The following is a 6,448-nucleotide window of genomic DNA, read 5'->3' as shown; positions in this document are numbered from 1 at the left end:
CGCAGGGCTACCACAGAGACAGACCACCATTCACACTAACACCTACAGCCAATTTAGCATCACTAGTTAACTTAACATGCATGTCTCTGGACTGCGGGAGGAGGCCGGAGTAAACCCACACAGGTATAGGGTTGAACATACAAACTCCACACAGAAAGACCCCAGGACCTTCATGCTGTGACTGCAATCACCGCACCACATTTTGTGCTATTATATCATCTTATCGCTCTGGCTTTTGCTTCTTTTCATTTTTTTTTTTTTTTTTTTGCATACCATATAAAAACGTACCTAACAATTGTATTAAAAATAATTTACAGGGCCAGTTCACCAAAATTTCAGGTGAACCGTTTTGGAAACACAATCATTTATTGAGGCACTTGACACAAGCCATGGAATGTACATATCAGATACAACAAAGGTATTTAAGGTATTTTTCACATTCTTGCATCTGTAAACATGATAAAGATAATACATTCTGACAGTAAGTCCATGTTGTCCCTCTGACAGGAGAGACTTGAGGAAAAAATCAACACCTTGCTCTGAGTAGTGTACAGTACACAACAGTTACACAATGTGTACAAAACAGCAGTGGAGTCAAATACAAAACTACTGCCCGACTCCCTTTAAAGTAACTCTTCCTGCATGAAGAGCGTACATCTCACAGGAGTGGATCAGCAAAAATAGTAGCATGTAGACAAGCTGCTCATGTGCTCTCATTTTACCTGAAACGCATCTATTTGGTCGTTTCACGTGTGCGTAAGAGGTAAATAAACTAGGGTTCAGGCATCTAAGTCTATTTTGCACCACAAGAACACATCTCGACTCTAATAAATATATAGATTATCAGTTTAGCAGGCATGTGTGGAAGCAGAGCCTACAGATATCTGCTTTGGATTATCACACTTGGGGATGTAAACATGTACTTCTTGAGAACTACTGGTGTTACTTATGGTCCTTGGCAATCACAAAATGACTTCAGTTTATCATTGATACGTTTTTGTTGTGCCATCGTCTTGACTCTAAGGAAGTATGTTTAGATGCCTGCTTGGTAAAAACTTCCAAGAACAAACCAAACACAGCAAAATATCTCAAGTGTGTGAAGGTGGATAAGTCTGCTGTTGGGCTACAGTTCATCAGCAGATACAGAATGAGGCTTAAGTATGAAAGCTACGGCTCATGTTTTGAAAGCGCTCTCCCTGTTGTCCATGTGGAGCAGCCTCTGTCACAACTGCACCTCTCTCCTAAACAGTGGGTTCAGCTGGTGCTCACATTAGTAAGGGTTAGTGAATGTAAGGCTGTAGTTCAGGGAATACTCAAGCAAAAACGACATTTTGAGCGCTAAACATTTTCTGCCTGTTGGCTTGGGCTTGTGTTTTGTATCCACGGTATTTTCTATGCAAATATATTTGCATTACAAATACAAAGAATTTCCTTTTACTTTCTATAGTTTTCATTGTTTTCCAGGGTGTGTAATGGCTCAGTCACACTAGGATGGCAACCCTCTTTGCAGCTAGGAAAATTAAGTGGTTGCCCAGCAATTACACTGAATTTTTTTTCACATTTGGCAACCGATTGCAAGTAGCTCCAGTGACCACCTGGTTGCCCAGAGGCTGAGTGTGCAAAACCTCAACACCTAGGAGACGACCTTCAGTTGCAAGGCAATTGTACGGGTCACCTGGTGGGAGGCAACCTGTCTGACAAACTGTAAATAAGTCCCTTCTACAGTACCGTGAAAAGGCCTTTGGCCCCTTCCTGATTTCTTTTTTCTTTTTTTTGCACATTTGTCACACTTTTAAATGTTTTAGATCATCAAAGAAATTTTAATATTAGACAAAGATAACCCAAGTAAATATAAAATAGTTTTTAAATTTGACCTGCTGAATCAAGAACTCACTTAAATGGAACCTGTCTGACAAAGTGAAGAAGGCTAAAAGATCTCAAAAAGCTAAAAAGCTTTGAGACTCATGCAAACCACAGTGAGAGCCATTATCCACAAATGGAGAGGCCAGCCTACCGAAATTACTCTAAAAGTGTATCAACGACTCATCCAGGAGGTCACCAAAATGCCAGTGTTCATGATTCAATGACAAATATGCAAAAATAAAAAGAGGAAGAAATCAGGAAGGGGACGAACACTGTTACAATTAGTCTGAGTAAGTCTGCACAATTTGACTGTGGTGCATCTCTCTGCTTTAGTGGACTTGACTCAGCTGGTTGCCAGATGATTGTATTCTGCTTGTACTCCTATATAATGACAAGTTTAATGAACACCTATGTCATTTTACAGTTAAATCACCATCCTGCAGTAACTACATCTCTATTTATTATAGAATTTCTGAATTTCCTTTTCAAATCTATGAAATTCTGGCTGGACTCTGAATGTAAGTAGTCAATATGAATTCATATGTGTGAATTTCTTGTATGTAAACAGCAACAGTTGGAATTTTCACCAATATGTAATTGCCAATTTGACCGTATTCAGTCACAAGCTGATAGCAGACTGATAGCAGACTTACTTGTCTTATTGCCATTTATTCATTGTCTTGATGCACCAGTTGGTTTGAAGATGAAAACTGACTGAGAGTGGTTGCCAACCTGCAAGTTACATCCAAAAACTGTATGGGTACCTTGCACAGACACAGAAACCTGCTAACTAGTGCTAAGTGACATAAAAGTAATTGCATTAAAAAATCTTCTTAAATGCACCAGCACTACCAGCATTGCTGAGAGGGCCAATGCTGTGACTCAGATTAGCAGAGATGAAACATAGCACAGCTGCTGGCTATGATTGCCTGTGAAAGAACCTGTCAGAGCAGCCACTAACCCTAATGTATTAGAGATTAAAAGGGTGGCATTTTAAAAACTGGCAAATTAGCATTACAGACCAAAATTATGTTTTTCTACCAGGCTGTAAATATGTGTATTTCTACTGTAAAGTTCACAGGGATTGGTTCACTTTTTGAGGCAGCCTTGAGTGGCCACTCCAGCAACAGCACTTATTTTTCTGCCCCAGATGTTTTTACTTACTCATTGATTAAATGGACTGATAAAAAGGGGTGGCGTTGAAAGAATTAGTACTCATAAGTTCAGTATTCCTAAAAATCCTGGTTATAGTTATGTGCAGGTCTGCATTAAATCTGTGTATTGAGCCATATTCTTTGTGGGGAAATAACATTTTAAAAATCCTGAGCATGGACGGTGGATTAGGATTATGCTGAAACGTGTGACAATGGGCCTTTTCAAGCCAGCAGGCAGGTACAGTAAGTTGATGCTTAGTCCACGCTAGACAGCCATCTTTAGAGTATCCCAGTATCCCATGAGTGCTGTCGGTCTGTCCTCATCTTGGTTGTATTTATGTTATACATTGGGGTCTGGTCCCATTATTTTATACCTCTGTAATTCCAGTGTTAACCTGTCCCATTTTGTGGAGTGAGGCTCTCCCAGGGGCAGATGATCTCTTTGGTTCCCACTCTTTCCCGAGAGACAGCCCTGTGCTCCTCATCCTCATCCTCAGACTCGATGGGGTAGATCCGGCACTCTGGAGGAATATCCACTTTAATCTGGAAAAAACTGAGAAATGTTGAAGAAAAGATGAGGTAAGGCACTCATCAGGGGCTAATCTGACATTATTTGTCAGATTAGCAATATACACTTACCCTTTGCATACAACTGACTTTGAGCTTTTATGCAAAGATATGCACCATCATATCAGTTTTTAGGAACTGCAGCCCTGTTATAGCATATACACTATATTGCCAAAAGAATTCACTCATCTGCCTTCACACACATATGAACTTGAGTGACATCCCATTCTTAATCCATAGGGTTTCATATGATGTCGGCCCGACCTTTGCAGCTATAACAGCTTCAACTCTTCTGAGAAGTCTTTCCACAAATTTTAGAAGTGTGTTCATGGGAATTTTTGAACATTCTTCCAGAAGCACATTTGTGAGGTCAGACACTGATGTTGCATGAGAAGGCCTGGCTCACAGTCTCTGCTCTAATTCATCGCAAAGGTGTTCTGTCAGGTTGAGGTCAGGACTCTGTGCAGGCCAGTTCTTCCACACCAAACTTGCTCATCCATGTCTTTATGGACCTTGCTTTGTGTTGGAACAGGATGGGGTCATCCCCAAATGACAATAGAATACATCTCCACTGCTCTAGAGTCCGGTGCCAGCCTGCGTTACACCACTGAATCCAACACTTTGCATAGTGCTTGGTGATGTAAGGTTTAGATGCAGCTGCTCAGTCATGGAAACCCATTCCATGAAGCTCTCTACACACTGTTCTTGAGCTAATCTGAAGGCCACATGAGGTTTGTGGTCTGTAGTGATTGACTCTGCAGAAAGTTGGCGATGCACCTGAGCATCTGCTGACCCCACTTTGTGATTTTACATGGCTTACTATTTCACAGCTGAGTTGTTGTCATTCCCAACTGCTTCCACTTTGTTATAATACCACTTACAGTTGGCTGTGGTATCCTATCACTGTACCATGCTGGAATTCACTGAGCTCCTGAGAGTGAACAAATGGTTGCAGCAGCAGTCTGCATGCCTAGGTGCTTGAGTTTATACACCTGTGGCCACGGAAGTGATTGGAACACCTGAATTCAATAATTTGGATGGCTGAGTGAATACTTTTGGCAATATAGAGTATGTGAGTTTTTGTGATAAAACAAAAATAAATAATTGTATTAAAAACTGAATCATCTTTTTTATTCCTTTCTTGTGATAAGCAAATACCAACTGTCTCCTAGTTACAGATAAGAGCCTTTTCCTCAGGTCTGTCCTATTTCACTTCTTCTGCAGCAGAACTGAAGTCACGGGGCTGACCTGGCCAGTCAAATACAAATCATTATTAAATTTGGGTGGACTTTATTGTCCTGTAGCAGTATTGTCCTACAGGACATTATTATTGTCCATTATTGTCCTGCAATGCTGCTCATCCAATATGAATGTAAAAACCATCACCAGTTTTAAAAATAAAAGTCAGGACTGTTATTTAAGTTGAATCAAAACTGATGGCTTGGAGCTAAAATGGTGGAAAACGTGATGAAAACTGTTACTTACTTGCCAATCCGTCTGGGTGGAGCCTGACTAGGTTCATCTGGACTGATTGGTTGTATGCGGCTGCTTGTCCCGGCAGCTGAATTACATTTAGGTGACAAGCTGGCAAACATAGAGGAGGGGGTGCAGCCACGCTTGAGTAAACGACGTAGGGATAGAGCCATGCGAGACTTGGACACGTTTCCTCCTGCAGATGCTCGGGCCTCAGGGTTCCCCTCACTTTCCCCCTCACTGGCTTCCGCTCGCCGCTCAGAGACAGAGGTGCTATCTAAGGCCACACTGATGGGGGATGGACAGGCTGGGGTGTGGGCCAAAAACGGGAGAGAGGGCGAGGCGTTGGCAGAGGGGGGCTCAGAGATGCCAGAGTAGACAGCGAGGTGGGGCACAGGAGTGGTGAAACGGCACAGCTGTGAGGTCAAAGGGCAAGAGACACAAGTCAGAGGGCATCCAGAGAGACAAATACGTGTGTGTGTTTTTAGCAGATGCTTTCGTGCGTGCATTACTATTCTGTTAACAGACCTAACAGGTGACATCACATACAAAAGGTATCATAACAGCAACTTCAATATAACAATACAGTGTGTGCATAAGATGTAAGTATGGCAAAACAACAGTAACTCCTATGTGGACATTGTGGAGCTTTCTCTAATCACAGTGAATTAATGTTTTTTTAATATTCAACTCCAAGTAAAGAAAAGTTTGACCAGCATTCAGTCTTGGTGATTCATGATGTTGAAGCTCAGCACTGTTGCAGCTCAGAAGAAACAACATTTTAACATTGTTTAGAAAAAATGGAAAAAAGAAAAAACATCTGTAACTGAGTAGGATGTGAGAGTGAATGGTTGTCTGTCTCTCTGTGTTGGCCCTGCAACTAGGCTGACGACATGTCCAGGGTGTACCCTGCCTCTCGCCCTATTCTAGCTGTCATAGGGCGAGAGGCAGGGTGTACCCTGCCTCTCGCCCTATGACAGCTAGAATAGGCTCCACCTCCTCAGACTGACATACCCCTGGGACAACTGCCTGAGTATCTGTGATGTCATAACAGTGAATCCTGCTCCAGATGGAGCAAAGTGATGATGATGACAGTGTTGTCCTCAGCCTATCATATCAATGTTGGTCTCAAAATCTCCCCGGTGCTGCAATGATTACCTAAGATCATGTGTTATCCCATACTCCCATAATTTTAGAATATGTTCTTCCCAATCTGCACAATTGTTTGCAGTGCTGTAATTGTGACCTCTGACTATTTACTTCATTCTTAAACCTCACTTATTGGTTGGGAGGTGAAGGATGGGCTGAGGACAGTGTCGTGTAAGAGAATAATTAAATACCTTAAGGTCAACATTCATATGAATGGCTGAGGCACACAAATCTGCTTTTGC

This window comes from Archocentrus centrarchus, chromosome 19, assembly GCF_007364275.1.
Source record: "Archocentrus centrarchus isolate MPI-CPG fArcCen1 chromosome 19, fArcCen1, whole genome shotgun sequence".
NCBI lineage: Eukaryota > Metazoa > Chordata > Actinopteri > Cichliformes > Cichlidae > Archocentrus > Archocentrus centrarchus.
This window is presented reverse-complemented; position numbering follows the sequence as displayed.